Source organism: Plecotus auritus (genome assembly GCF_963455305.1).
Source record: "Plecotus auritus genome assembly, chromosome: 11".
Taxonomy (NCBI): Eukaryota; Metazoa; Chordata; class Mammalia; order Chiroptera; family Vespertilionidae; genus Plecotus; species Plecotus auritus.
Genome location: NC_137777.1, coordinates 33,179,119 through 33,195,607, shown reverse-complemented (window position 1 = coordinate 33,195,607; position 16,489 = coordinate 33,179,119).

Here is a 16,489-nt window from a genome sequence, read left to right as displayed (position 1 = left end):
GCTCATTACAATATTTTCCTTTTTTTTTCTTTTTGCTGTTCTGATTGAGTGTTTTTTGCTTCCTTATATTCCAAATTGCTGACTTGATTCCTGGCTTTATCTACATTATTATTGATTCCCTATAAATTATTCTTCATTTCAGTTAGAGTATCCTTTATTTCTGACTGGTTCTTTTTTATGGTTTTCATGTCATTTTTTATACTGTTGATGTTCTCACTAAGTTGCTTGAGCATCCTTATAATCCAGTGGTTCTCAACCTTTTTAATGCCGCGACCCTTTAATACAGTTCCTCATGTTGTGGTGACCCCCAACCATAAAATTATTTTTGTTGCTACTTCATAACTGTAATTTTGCTACTGTTAATGAATCGTAATGTAAATATCTGTGTTTTCCTATGGTTTTAGGCTCTACAGCAGCAGTTCTCAATCTGTGGGTCACAACCCACAGGTTGAGAACCACTAGCGGGGTCGCTTAAGACCATTGGAAAACAGAGATATTTACATTACAATTCATAACAGTAGCAAAATTACAGTTATGAAGTAGCAACAAAAATAATTTTATGGTTGGGGGTCACCACAACATGAGGAACTGTATTAAAGGGTCGTGGCAATAAAAAGGTTGAGAACCACTGTTATAATCATTGTTTTGAACTCTATATCTGGTAGTTTGCTTGCCTCCATTTTATTTATTCTTTTTCTGGAGATTTCTCCCTCTTTTTAATTTTTAATTTTTTTGTATTTGTGACCTATTTCTTTATCTTGTTTGGTCATTTCCCTGTGTTTGTTTCTATGTATTAGGTAGAGCCACTATGTCTCCTGGACTTGGTAGAGTGGTCTTCTATAGCAAGTGTCTGGTAGGATCCAGTGGTACATCCTCTCCAGTCACCAGAGCTGGGAGCTTCAGGTGTATCCCTATGTGGGCTGTGTGCACTTTCCAATTGTAGATGAGCTGTGATTGCTGTTGGCACGTCACTGGGAGGAATTGATCTTTAGGCCAATTGTCTGTAGGGACTGGCTGCTACTACAGAGGAGGAGCCTCTATGCAGGTGCCAACCCTATGAAGCAGGATTTGCTTCAGTGGGGCTTTGATACCTTGCCGAGTTCACCCCTTGAATATGTAGCTTGTGGAGGTAGTAAGGTGATAATCTGGAATGGTCTGCAGCTCTCCACTGAGTGCACTGGCTCTGGTGTCTCCAGGGAGGTTCAAGGTCAGCCACCATCTGTGTTCTGCCTGGGTTTACTGACAGGAGCTATAGAGAAATCTGCAGATGGTTGCTACTTGTGCTGGGCTTGGAGGTATCCAAGAGAGGTCAACCAAGACCAGCTGCTGCTAGTGTCAGGCCTATGGCCAGTTATCCAGAGCAGAGGTATGGGGTAAGTAGAGGCCAGATGTTGTTTGTTTGATAGATTTTAGGAAAGTCTGAAGCATGAGGTAAGAGATGACATTTTTATGAAAAAGACACTAGGAATAAGTTAGTGTGGGCCCTCTTTTTTCTTTTTCTTTTTCTTAACCTAATGTTATTTTACTGTTCTAGGATCCCATCCAGGACACCGCATTACATTTAGTTATCATGTCACTTTAGGCTTCTTTGGCTGTGACAGTTTCGCAGACTTTTCCTGTTTTTGACAACTTGACAGTTTTGATGATCCTAGTCTAGTATTTTATAAACTGCCTATCAATTGGGATTTATCTTGTTTTTTTCTCATATTTATTTTTATTATTTTTAAAAAATGTATTTTTATTGATTTCAGAGCAGAAGGGAGAGGAAGAGAAAGATAGAAACATCAGTGATGAGAGAGAATCATTGATTGGCTGCCTCCTGCATGCCCCCTTCTAGGGATTGAGCCCACAACCTAGACATGTGACCTTGACTGGAATAGAACCCAGGACCCTTCAGTCCGCAGGTTAATGCTCTATCCACTGGGTCAAACCAGCTAGGACTGTTTTTTGTCATATAGACTGTTTGAGGGGTTTTGAGAGGAAGATGATAGAGGCAAAGTGTTATTTTCATCACCTCATACCAAAGTATAATAGATCATGATGATTTATTACTGATGATGCTGACCTTGATCATCTGGCTGATATAGTGTTTATCTAGTTATTTTACTGTAAATATACTCTTTTTTCTGTCCTTCCCATGTTATAGTTTTTAGAAGGAAGTTGCTCTACTGAGCCCATAGTTATGCTCTACTTCCTTCAGGGTGGAATATGTATTCAAAATATTTGGAATTCTTCTGCATGGGAGATTTATCTATTCTTCAGTTGGCTTTTTTGATTTTGCAAAGTTCCCTGATTTATCTTTTAGTAAAATGTTAGAAAAATATGCTGCTTGCTTCCTGAGTTTTCCTAGCTCTATTTCTTTTCCCTGCTTTATCTGAACTTTTTATTTTGTGTCTGTTTTCCTCCATCCTGTTCAATTTTGACTCCACTTCCAGTTATTTCTCCTCTGACCTCCAAAGAAGCATTGCTCATCTGTAGGCTTGGCTGTTCTAGCCCCTTCATTGCAGACTCCTTATACTCACCCACACATACAGAAACATATGTACAACACATACCCCCTCAAACACATTTTCACATGAATTCATACATATACACACCCATTCAGACATATGTGCTTACAAACACAGACTGCTTATACACGTAGACCCACACATGCCCCCACACATCTACAAATGGACACAGGCATGTAAATGTTATGAAACGTTTCATAATTCATAGGACTGTAAATCAAGTATATATTTTTCAGTGCAATCCTTATTCTTTACTGCCTACAAAAGTCCATAGATACAAAACAATGACTTCAACATATATTTTTAGAATGAATGCAAGAATAAAAAATTTGAATTTTAAAAAAGTTAATGATATCACTGAAATCTATTTTTCACATGAGTTAATAAAATCAAATAAAAATTTAAGAAACAGTATTTTCCCTAAACTATAGTCCAATCCATTGTCTAATAATGTCTTAGATTATTTAGATGATCAAATCCTTCAACTATTTTTTTCTTTTAACTAAATAAAATCCAATCAATACTTTTTCCTAGGAATCTGAATTGAATTTTCATGAGATCTACAAAGAAATTTAATCAATGATTATGGTTGGGGATTTAAATCCTTTATTGTTTCTTAATTTGCATGATAAACAAATACCTTTGTGAATTCTCCCTGAAAAGATAATCACACACTGTATTTAAAGAGACTTGCATCTTTACCTTAATTTAACTGAAAAAGAAACATTTATGTTCTCATTAAATCTGTTCTACAGTTTTATTTCATTGATTTAAGGTTCTCTTAAAATGCACAAAACTGCTCACACTGGTAATTACCCTAATTTTTAAAAATGTAGTCACAATTCAATCATTAAGAAGAGAAGCAAAGCTTCAGTCCATTAGCAGTTGTTTATAATAGCACATCTCAATTGATTAAACTGTAGATTTTTTTTGTAGGTCTTGTTTTATAAATTGAGCTAGTCAAGTAAACATAGCATTTGGTAATAGTCTTCATAGCAACTGTCAAAATGACTTATTGTTTTTATAGTCCTGCATTCCTTCAGAATTAATAATACCTTTGTGCCCTTATAACACTTATTATTGATGCCATGAAGTTCTCTATATTTAATGAGTAGATGTTTCATTATAGTACATAGCTCTGTTGACAGATAGAAAATTTTTCTAATCTGTTCTCTTTTCCTCTTGATTGAAAGATTGTAAATATGCAATTAACTGTTGAAGTAGAAGTAAAAAGAAAATATCAGCTGTCAAGTACTGCTTTTGAAAGAGACAAGATGCTTTAAGCTAAGAAAAGCATGACAAAAGATAAAAACATCCTTTCCAATAAGGGTGAAAGTTGCAAAATGTCTAAACATTTGATTTTTTTCTTCTATGAAATAATTGTAATCATTGTCTTCTATGAAACAGAAATTAATGAAAAGACACATTATTTTCCTACAAAGCTGGTTAAGGTCAAGCGCTTATATTTTTCTACCAATAGTCGGCTTATGATTTTTATATTTAATTGGTTTTCAGTATTTTTCATTAACGATGGGGTCACTAGCTTCTAAGAATGCAAGAAAATACAACCATAGGAGTTTGTAATTTATAAAAGTGACATCAGTCAAAATAGCAGCTAGGAATTTTGGGTCAATACTAGTTAAAGTACATTTTTTTTTTTACTCCTTTTAGTTTATCAGTTTAATCTTAAAATGGCAGAAGGGTTTTCATATTTTGGTATCTCAAATTACACTCTTCAATTTTCTGTGACTTTTTTTTGGTGTCATTATTTTGGGTAGATGTCCATCTTTTATTTCATAAGACCTATACTTTTTCAACAGATTGCCAGATACAAAATGATTTGTGTGACCTATAAGTAATAGAAACACATTCCTATTTATGGAGGAAAATATTAAGATATTTTGGAATGTGCAAATATATTATAGATATTTGTAAATTAGAAATGCAGATAAATCCATTGCTAAATATTACTTTATTGTAGTTTATTTTATGTTATATAAATATTGTATTATATTTAAAATATTTATATTTATAATTTTTATAATTATTTTACTTATTTCATATATTTTAAATGAATTTAACTTCCCCCAACAGTTTAGTTTGTCTGTGGTTTATGAAGAACAATTCTTTACTTTGTAACCCAATGAAAAGTAAATTCTTTTTAAGAGACAAGGACATTCTATTTTTTTTTCCTGTTAGCTTTATAGTCTTACTAGAGGCCCAGTGTACAAAATTCATGCACAGGTAAGGTCCCCTTCAGCTGCCTGTTGAGGCCTTCCTTCATTCTGCACCACCCCCTGGTGGTCAGTGCACATGATAGCAACAGATAGAACTCCCAGTCTCCCAGTCAAACTCCCGAGGGGACACTTTGCACTTTGCATATTAGCCATATATATGTATGTATGTATGTATGTATGTATGTATGTTTATATATATATATGTTTATGTTTATATACACACACACACACACACACACACACACACACACACACACACTAGTGGCCCGGTGCACGAAATTCATGCACATTAAAAGGGGATTAATTAGAGGAAATAATTTAATATTGCTATTTTCCCTTTCTTTATAATAGAAGTGTCAGAGATGAAAGAAAATTAATAAAATGTATATGAAAACCTTCCTGTCAGAGTCTGGTGCACACCATGGGACCCAGAGTCAAGTCCCCACCCACCCACATGCACCTCAAAATCACGAGAGACCGAGACCCGGCCGGCCCCTGCCCCCATTGGGCTAGATCCAGACCTGGCCAGTCCCACCCTTGTCAAGCCCCGCCAGGCAGGGGACGTAGCCTCAGGTCCCCTGGCCCGGCACCAGGATGGTGGGCATGGCCTGAGGTCCCCCAGCACAGACCAGGGCGGGGGCATGCCTTGAGATCCCCCGTCAAGCCCCTCCAGGTGGGGGACATGGCCTGAGATCCCCTGTCAAGCCCTGCTGGGTGGGGGGCATGGCCTGAGGTCCCCCGTCAAGCCTTGCCAGGCGAGGGGGGGCATGCAGCCTCAGGTCCCCCGGCCTGGCACCAGAAGGGGGGCACAGCCTAAGTCCCCCGTCAAGCCCACCGGCAGGGGGTTGCAGCCTCAAGTCCCCTGTCAAGCCCCACTGGGCAGGGGGTGTGGTCTGAGTTCCCCCAACCCAGCACTGGGGGTGCACCTTGAGATCCCCCATCAAGCCCCGCTGGGTGGGGAGCACAGCCTGAGGTCCCCTGTCAAGCCCCACCAGGAAGGGGGCACAGCCTCAGGTCCCCTGGCCCAGTACTGGGGAAGGGGGTGTGGCCGGAGATCCTCTGGCATGGTACTGGGGTGAGGGGCGTGGCATGAAGTCCCCTATCAAGCCCCACCTGGTGAGGGGCACGGCCTGAGTTCCCCCAGCCTGGCGCTGGGGCAGGGGGAGCAGCCTGAAGTCCCCTAGCCCAGCACCAGGATGGGAAGCGCACCTTGAGGTCCCCCATCAAGCCCCGCCAGGCGGGGGGGCATGGTCTCAGGTCCCCTGGCCTGGTGCCAGGGCAGGGGGCGAGGGCTGAGGTCCCCATCAAGCCCCGCCGGGTGAGGGGTGTGGCTTGAGGTCCCCTGGCCTGGTGCCAAGGCGGGAGGCGCGGCCTGAGGTCCCATGTCAAGCACAGCCAGGCAGGGGGGCGCAGCCTCAGGTCCCCTGGCCCGGTGCTGGGGCGGGGGGTGCGGCCTGAGGTCCCCTGTCAAGTCCTGCTGGGCGGGGGGTGCGGTCTGAGGCCCCCCAGCTTGGTGCTGGGGTGAGGGGCGCTGTCTGAGTTCCCTCGACCCAGCACTGGGGGTGCACCTTGAGGTCCCCTGTCAAGCGCCGCTGGGTGGGGGGTATGGCCTGAGGTCCCCTGTCAAGCCCAGCCAGGCACAGGGGGCACAGCCTGAGGTCCCCTGGCCTGGTGCTGGGGCGGAGGGAGCATCCTGAAGTCCCCTGTCAAGCCCCACCTGGCGGGGGGCGCAGCCTGAGGTCCCCCAGCCTGGTGCTGGGGTGGAGAAAGCAGCCTGAGGTCCTCTAGCCCAGCACCAGGACGGGAAGCCCACCTTGAGGTCCCCCATCAAGCTCCGCCGGGCGGGGGGCATGGCCTGAGGTCTCCTGTCAAGCCCCACAGGGGTGGGGGAGGGTGTAGCCTCAGGTCCCTACTGATTGCTCGTTAAGGCTCCTTATGGGAACTTAGCCTCAGCTGTGGGTGCAGCCATCTTTATGATGGAGTGATTGTCAATTAGCATATTCCCTCTTTATTAGATAGGATTAGATAGGATAGATGGTTCTAAGTATTTGATTGACTTGGAAGTTTTGTTTGCATATGCTGTGATGTAGGGATCCAGTTTTACTTATTTCTACATAGCTATTTTCCTCTGCAATTATATAAAGTTGTCCATCTTTCCCCCAGTAATTGGTAAGGCCATCTCTTTCATTTACCAAGTTTCCACAGATAGTGTGTATTTGGGATCTTTATACTGTTTCATGACTGTTTGCTCATTCATCTTTCTATATCGCATTATTTTATTGCTATGATTTTGTCATACATTTTTCTACCATTGCAGGGTACTTCTCCCCAATTCACATTTATATTTGTTTTTTAAAAAAATTTATCTTAGATACTGATAGATAATTGTTATATGAATTTTAAAGGTACTATTTTCAGGTTCCCCCTAAAAATCTTGCTTTGAATTGACTTGAGTTTGAGAATTAATTTTGTGGGGGTGCAATGGGAATTAATATCTTTGTAATATTGAGTTTTTCCAATTAAGACTAAGATATTTTAAATATAACTTGTTTACATGTTTTGTTTTATGTCTTTACGTGTAGTTTTTTAAAACTCTCACCCAAGGATTTTTTTTTTCATTGATTTTAGAGAGGAAAGGAGGGAAAGAGAGAGAGACAGCAGAGAGAGAGAGTGAGAGAGAGATTAACGTGGGAGAGAAACGTCAATCAGTTGCTATCTATACCATCCCTGACTGGGATAGAACTGGAAACCTAGGCATGTGCCCTGACTGGGAATGGAACCTATCAGCTTTTTTTTTTTTTTTTTTTTTTTTTTTTTTTTTTGGTGTACAGGACAATGCTCAACCAACTGAACCTCCCAAATGTAGCTTTAACAGTGTTTTTTATTTTCCATTTTTTCTTGATATTTAATATTAATATATTTTTAGCTTTTTAATTTTACTAGTTTTTAATAGAATTGAAAAAAATCGAATTTGTAAAGAAGTTTATCTGGTCATCTTGCTAAGGTCTCTCTTTAATTGTGAAAGATTCAAAAACTGCCCTAACCAGTTTGGCTCAGTGGATAGAGCATCGGCCTGAGAACTGAAAGGTCCTAGGTTCGATTCCGGTCAAGGGCACGTACCTTGGTTGCGGGCACATCCCCAGTAGGAGGTGTGCAGGAGGCAGCTGATCGATGTTTCTCTCTCATCGATGTTTCTAACTCTCTATCCCTCTCCCTTCCTCTCTGTAAAAAAATCAATAAAATATATTAAAAAAACACACAAAACTATCCAAGAAGTGAGAGTAAAAATTAGCTTAAACTGAAAAAGCCAAAAGCAGCCCTGCCACTCATTAATCAGGATGGGACACAGACACAGATAAAGTCAGCTGCAAAGTTAACAACACTTTGTCGCCCAAGGTCATATTGTAGTTGTAAAATGTCACAAAAAACACACTTTGAGTGATTACAGCATCCTCTCCAATGATTCCTCAGACTTGCTTTGCTTGTTTCATTAATTAGAGGAGATACAGAATTGCTTAGCCACTTTGACCTTAAGACAGCACTCAAGCCTAGCCAGTATTGCTCAGTGGTTGAGCGTCAATCTATGAACTAGGAATTCACTGTTCGATTCCCAATCAGGGCACATGCCCTGGTTGCAGGCTTGATCCCTAGTAGGGGACATGTAGGAGGGAGCCGATCAATGATTCTCTCTCATCATGGATGTTTCCATCTCTCACTCTCCCTTTCCTTTCCTCTCTGAAATAAATAAATAATAAAAAAACCCACCTAATTCCTCTGTAATCCCTGCATTTTAAAATTCCTCCTTAAAAACAGGGTCCATCCAGAATTGATCCTTAGACTCTCCTCAGAATCCTTCACAGAGAAACAAGCCTAACACAAAAGGCATCCCTCCTCCCTCTTCTTTAACAGCATTGCATCTTCCTCTGGAATGTATTCCTTGAATGCAAGCAAAAAACAAAACAATACAGAAGCATAAAGCTTTACAAACTGTACTACCTTGTCTGCTGAGGTTTCTATGAAAATGATCAAATATTCTTCAAAACATGATTTTTTTTTGTCTTTTCCCTCATGGCTACTGTCATATTTCTTTTCCAATTGCATTGACAGTGACTTAAATGCATATTTTTATGTACTTTTGGTCATTTGTATATCTTCCTTTAAGTGGAGTGAAGAGTTAATTTTACATTTTGGAGACAAACCTTTAAATATATGTTCTCCCAATCTGTGGCTTGCCTTTTAAGTTTCTGTATATAAAAAGCAAACGTTTTTAATTTTGATGCAGTTCAGTTTATTAATATTTATCTATGGCTTATGGTTTTGTTATTGGTGGAAAACTCTCCTCGTTCCAACCTGTTGCTAGTGGGAGTGGAGTTATTGGGGTGCTGTTGGAATAAGAATTTCCAGAGGTCCCCACGGGAGGATGAGATACTGTAAAAAGCTTTATTTCTGCGGAATTACACCCCTGAGTTTCAGAAGTGCAGCTGTGGCTTCGGCAAAGCTAGGGTCGAAGCCAGTGTCCTGAGTTTCCACTCCTTGTGGGAGCACAGTCCAGTCCAGCATCAGGCTAGCTTAGTTTGTGGTCCCCACTTCAGTCCATCAGGCTGTTGTGTGGGGTCCGGAGGGCCATGTGGCTATGGAGGAAACACGGGCAAATGCAAGGAAGCAGAAGCAAAACCGAAGAAACTAGAGAGCCAAGGGAGCGAGCTCCCTGGTCTAGGGATTATGTATTCACAAATGTTCGTGACCTTGCAGAAGCCCTGCCCCTCCGGCCAATAATTTCTCTCCCAGGTTTGACTGGCAGCAAGCACCTTTCCTAAGGCACCCCAATTCACTGCACAGGGGTCCCTCTTCCCCTTTCTTTGGTCCCTTCCCCCAGTGTCTGCAGGGAATGGGCCCGTGGTTCCCTGGGGAGTGTGAAGTTGCAGCTTCCTGTTGAAGCTGCCCAGTGACCACACTTATAATGTCAGGCTTCCCCCTTTGCTCCTTCCCTATTATTAATGATTAGCTAATTACAGTGATATCAGTTTCTGTGTTTGATCTAAGAAATCTTGGCCTAACACAAGAACTAATGATTTCTCTTCTGTTTTTATTTATTAGAAGATTTATAGTTTTTGGTTTTACATTTAAGTCTATGACACATATTAAATGAATTTTTATATTTGATGTGAGGTAAGGGTGAAGGTTCATTATTTTCCCATAAAAATTTAATTGGTTGTTGTAAAGGATCTACTTTCTTTGAATCATCCTAATAACTGTCCAAAATTAGCCATATACTAGTATATGTGAGTCTATTTCTGGATGTTATTCTGTCCTATTGACCCATATATACATCATTATGCCAATCCTGCACTGTTGTGATATCTCTAGCTTGATATTAAGTCTTAAAGTCAGATAGTGTTTAACTGTTCTCTTACAAAATTATTGTGGGTATTCTAGGTCTTTTACATTTCCACATAAATTTAAGAATCAGCTTTTACCACATTTAAAAAAAAACTTCTAGGATTTTGAATGGTATTTCATTAAATCCATAATTTGAAGAAAGTGATTTCCTGACAATCTTGTCTTCTGATTCATAAGCAAGGTATTTATTTAAATGTTCTTTGTCTTTTCTCTCCTATAGATTTCAATGTACAGAACTTGCATTTATCAAAACCATGTTTAATAGTTAAAATTCCAGTTACAGTACTTACAAAAGGGAGAAATATCCCTTAGCTTTTTAATTATAATTATAACACACTAGAGGCCCAGTGCACAAAATTCGTGCACTGGTAGGGTCCCTAGCAGCTGCCAGCTGGGGCCTCCCTCCCTTCCCCCAGGCGACCCCACCCCCTGGTCAAACTCTTGGACTAACTCCAGTCAAGGGGACAATTTGCATACTACGTTTTTATTATATAGGATTCTTTTTGATTTCACATAGGAAAGAAGAGGGAGAGAGTGATAGAAACATCAGTGATGAGAGAGAATCATTGATTGGCTGCCTTCTGCACTCTCCACACTGGGGATCAAGCTCACAACCCGGGCAGTGTCCTAACTGGGAATTGAACCATGACCTCCTGGTTCATAGGTCGATGCGCAACCACTGAGCCATGCCAGCCAGGCTATATGTGAAATATTTTTATAGTGGTCTTAGGGAAACATACGCTTGAGTATATTTTATGGCTTTGTCTTTTAGTTCACATATATTTCCTTTTGTATCTAATCTGCTTCAGTGTCTACTTTTAGACTTTTTATTTTTCAACTTTAGAAGTTCCATTTTTGTCTTTTCCATACCTATTTTTCCTCTCCTTGTCATGTTCATATTTTCCTTTTACCTTTGTGATCATATGGAACAAATTTATAATAACTTTGTCAATGTCCTTTACTGTTAATCCCATCATCTCTGATTTCTTTTTGTTTGGTTGATTGATTTTAATCTCGTAAGGATCTTGTTATGCTGTTTCTTTGCAAGCCTGGCAATTTTTTTTTATTGTATTCTAGGTTATCTTGTTCATGCTGGACTTTTTTTTATTTCTTTAAAGAATATTTGGTTTTGTTCTGCCATGCAGTTACTAGGATCTGTTTGATTCTTTCAAGGATTTCTTTTATGTTTTGTTAGTGCTAGTTCAGAGCAGGCCACTCTTCCTGATCCCCCATCCCACTCCCAGTGTTCAATTAGTCTTGCTATTAGGCAAGACCCTTAATGCATGAGAGCTCTATCTAACGCTCCTTTCTTATGAGATCTCTTCACTGTGGCTGGTAGCAGTACAGACTATTAACAGCCTGGTGTAAAGCCAAGGAAATTGTTCAGCTTACTTTGTAGTGGTTCTAGCGGGGTCTCTTGTATACACAGAGCAGTACTTAGCAGAAGTCTCAAAGGGATTCCTCTGCAGATATGCAGAACTATTTCTCTGTATAGACCCTCCTCTACAGTACCCTGCCCACAATTCTAGGATCCTTGGTTTGCTTGAACTCCAATTACTTATTCCTTCGCACTGGGAGACTGCTGGGCGCGGTTTGGTTTTTTATTCTCTGCACTGCATCCTGGAAACTACCTCTAGGAGGTAAGCTGGTCAGGTAATGTTCACCTCATTTTTCCCTTTTCCCAGTCCTGCTCTACCTGTTTTCCTATATTTTGGCTGGTTTTGTAGTTTTGTAGGGAAAGCAATTCCTATTGCAGTTATTCCTTCATGGTCAAAGGAGGAATTTTTAAAAATTTTTTATACTACTTAATGTACTGTCCTTATGGCATTTGAAATAAATAATTTTACTAGCCACACTCAACAAGTCAGACAAAAAGCTTTCCTGAGTTTTAATATTTTCTATAACAATTTGATATCTCATCATTAACAACTTGTTAGAACTTACCTCTCAAGCCAGGTGGCCCTGTTTTGGTTTTTGCTTAAATTATCATTTTAATTTTTATTTAATAAAATTTGTGTATTAAAGTTTTTATAACAATTTAACATTATGTTTCCCTCAGATTTTAACATTTTATCTAGTTTTCCAAATTGATTGATGTATAGTTTATAATATTTATAATCACTATTGTATCACTAGTTCTTTTCTTACTCTGAATTTAGTTTATTTTGTATCTTCTTTCAGTTATATTTATTACATCTTACCAAAATTTTGTATATTTTATGTGCTGTTTTCCAAAGAACAAATTTTTTTAAAATGTCATATCTTTTGAGTTTTACTGTGGTCATTTTTTTCTCTATGTCATTGAGTCCTGTTACTGTTTATATGTTATTTATTTCCTACCTTTTTATTTTGGGTCTGTTGTGCTTTTCCTAGCTTCTTTCCATATCTTTCTTATTTACTAATAAATTTTTAAATTTATTTTTATCTTCACCCAAGGATATTTTTCCATTGACTTTTAGGGAGAGTGGAAGAGAGAGGGAAAGACAGGAGAAACATTGATGTGTTTAGAGAATCCAGGACCCTTTGGTCTGCAAGCCGATGCTCTAGCCCAGGGGTGGGCAAACTTTTTGACTCGAGGGCCACAATGGGTTCTTAAACTGGACCGGAGGGCCGGAACAAAAGCATGGATGGAGTGTTTGTGTGAACTAATATAAATTCAAAGTAAAGGAGTGGAGGGGAGAACAAGAGAACCCTCTGCTCTTTTGGCTCCGCGGGCCGGATAGAACAGCCGAACGGGCCAGATCCAGCCCGCCGGCCGTAGTTTGCCCACAGCTGCTCTAGCCACTGAGCCAAACCGGCTAGGGCATGATAAAAATATTTTTAAGTGCTTAAAAATAAAAAAGCAGAAAAACTAGAAACAATTATGCATAGGCAATTCACAAATGTGATAAAGCCACATGATTTAGAAAACTGTGTAGAAACTTCTAGAAATCAGATATATAATATGTCATTTTACTTCTATCAGGTTGTCAAACCTTAGAGATTTATATAATTCCCTAAGCCAGTGGTCAGCAAACTGCGGCTCGCGAGCCACATGCGGCTCTTTGGCCCCTTGAGTGTGGCTCTTCCACAAAATACCACGTGCGGGTACGCACATACAGTGCGATTGAAACTTCGTGGCCCATGCACAGAAGTCGGTTTTGGCTCTCAAAAGCAATTTCAATTGTTGTACTGTTGATATTTGTCTTTGTTGACTAATGAGTTTACCGACCACTGCCCTAAGCTAACCAAGTTTAGGGCAAGGAGTGAGGGTACTCATATATTACTCACATTTTTAATTGAGTGAAGCTATTTCAGAAGGAATTCTGAAAATGAAATTAAGAATGTGTATGCCGTAAAATCCAACAGTCCCTTTCCTAGTTATGTTCTCCAGAAAAAATCCACTAGAACGTCAACTCCTTGAGGCAAGGGCTTTTGGTTTCTTTTGTTCACTGACATATCCTTCATGCCTAGAACAGTGCATGACACTTATTAGATGCCTAATACATATTTGTTGAATGAAACAGCTCTCTCACACAAGTGTTGCCAATGGGCAAGCGTGATAATGTTCCCTTGCTGTAGCAAAGAAGCCTTCCCTGGATTCATTACTAAGGGAACATATAAACGAAATGTAATAACAGCATTCAAAGGAACACTAGCTGCAGTAAGAAGCAGTGAGAACACAATAACATGATATGAAATGAAGAGTAGGCATTAAAACAAGATCAAAGCAATTTATCAGTTTAAATAAAAAAAAACACAAAACAGAACTTTATATTTTAAAAGAGGCATATATTTTATGGACATTAAAGAGAGTGATTAGAATAGGTAAGAGAATGAAAATGAGTCAGAATAGAAAATTAAAGTTAAAAAATAAAAGGAAGACAGTGGCATCTTGCACTGACCAGTCATGGGATGCTGTACTTTGTCTGCATTATGCCTTCGAAGTCTAAGAAAAAGGAAGTGTATGCACCCATGTAATTTTAACTTTTTTGGGGTCTTTTTAAACATACCATTCACTAAATGACATAGTTTTTCAAGAAAAAATCTTGGATTACATAATTACTTTATTTTGCTAAATGAATTGGTGCTATGCTCCAAACCAGGTATTTTTTGAGATTAATTTACAATGAACAATCTGGCTGGCCAGTTTGTGGCAGACAGACCACTTGTTTGTTTCGGTAATGCACACCAGCACTGTTTACAGAATCCCATCAGTTTACAGAACAATTGAGGGCCTGGGTAGCCATGGAAATAATACTCAAGGAAGATATAAAGTACACATTTTTATGTCACTTAAGTCAGATTGTTATCTCAAAACTGGAAGTTATCACCATTGGCAGTTGTCCTGTGGCCTATTAGCATACATGTGAAATGACCTTGGTGCAGACCCATATTATAAACATGTGCTGTTTCTGTCCCACATTGGCATGCCTGTGGTTGAGCTGTAATGATGAATGTTATGATCTCACAGTGAAGCAGAAGCCCTCTGTATTAACATGTAGGCCTAATGACCATTGAATAAAAAATAAACTCATTTTCCTATATTGAAAAAACTTTGTTTTCAATGACCATTATTAGAAATGGGTAAAATTGCCCTAGCCCAGTGGTCGGCAAACTCATTAGTCAACAGAGCGGCAAACCACGGCTCGCGACCACTGCCCTAGCCGGTTTTGCTCAGTGGATAGACCATCGGCCTGAGGAACAAAGGGTCTCAGGTTTGATTCCAGTCAAGGGCATGTACCTTGGTTACAGACTCCTCCCTGTCCTGGGCTCTGGTCATGTCTTGTGCAGGAGGCAACCAATCGATGTGTTTCTCTCACATTGATGTTCCTCTCTGTCTTTCCTTCTCACTTCCATTTCCCCTAAAAATTAATGGAAAAATGTCCTCGGGTGAGGATTAACAAACAAACAAATAAGTAAATTACAGGTTCATTAAAAAATGAAAGAAATGGGTAAGATTAGGGGATTAGGAATTACTAATTGGTCATTACATAATAGTCATGGGGACGTAAAGCATAGGAAATATAGTCAATAATATTGTAATAACTATGCATGGTGCCAAGAAGGTACTTGAAATGTTGGTGTGGGGAACACTTTGTAAAATATATGATATCTAGCTGCTATGCTGTACACCTGAAACTAATACAAAATAATGTTGAATGCAAACTGTAATTGAAAAATAAAAAAAAGAAATGGGTGAAATGAGCAGCAAAGGGGAAAAATGTAGTAGAAAATGCGCAGTTGAATACTACAATGTTTTAGGGAACGAACACAGCTGGCTGTAGGAAGAGCAGATGCAGAGGAAGTGAGTGGGTCCTCTTGTGCTTGAACTCTTTGAAGAGTTGAAGATAAGAGACCAGAATGTAAAAGCACAAGGAGAAAAAAAAGATTACAAAAGAGCCTATAGCTTCAAGGTCCTGTTCAAAGATGTCGTCTTTGGAGGCAAGCACAACAGTTACAAGAAGATTTGTCTCTTTACTATGAATTTCATGCTGTCCCTGTCATTTTAGAGAGAAAAATTTTAAAAGAAGGGTCTCCATTTTCTGTTAGCAATAATTAGGGGAGAAGGAGTTTGGAAAAAGACTGCAACATTTCTGTTGTTCTAGAGTTTGATTCCATCTAAAATTTTTACTTTTTATGTATGCATTAATTATATCCACACAATTCTAGGGAATATTTGAAGTTATTACTTCCTCATAGTCCATCTGCCAAGATGTTTTATATTTAAAAAGTATTTTATGATTCTATTTAATACTTTAATAAAACCTCAAATAAAAATCTTAAACTTAGAAGAATGAAGGTAACGTAAAAAAATCCTTTGTGCAATCATGATATTTTAAAATCTGTTTTTGTTAAAGTTTTAAAATTACAAAGTATGTGAGTATATCTTCCTAGTAAAAATTATAACAAACATAATTTTAATAAAATTATTATAACAAAAAAGTAAATTATAACAAAAAGATAAGCCCAAGAGACCTCTGTGGGAGAAAACATTTTGGTGGCAAATGACTGAAAAGTTAACCCAGATGGCCTGAGTGCCTGCAAGGATTTGCTGACAGAAGCTAGAAGCCCTTGGCTTCCCCAGGGTTCCAGTGGCGGCAGGACTCTGTGTCTCTCTTTGTATATGCCCTGGCACAACCAACCACCTCGTTGGCTTGTTCTCGGCTCTTCTTCCAAGGTTGCAAGGTGGCTGCAATGGCTTTAGTTTTCTTCCTGCTAGTTTCATTTTATAACAGCTTTTAAAGAGTTTCCAGAACTGAGTTTCATTTGTTTTGATTTATAGACCTGAGCCAATCACTGTTCTATGGAATTGGAAAACATTGATTGCTTTGGGCCTTGTTTACCTGCTTCAATCTTGGT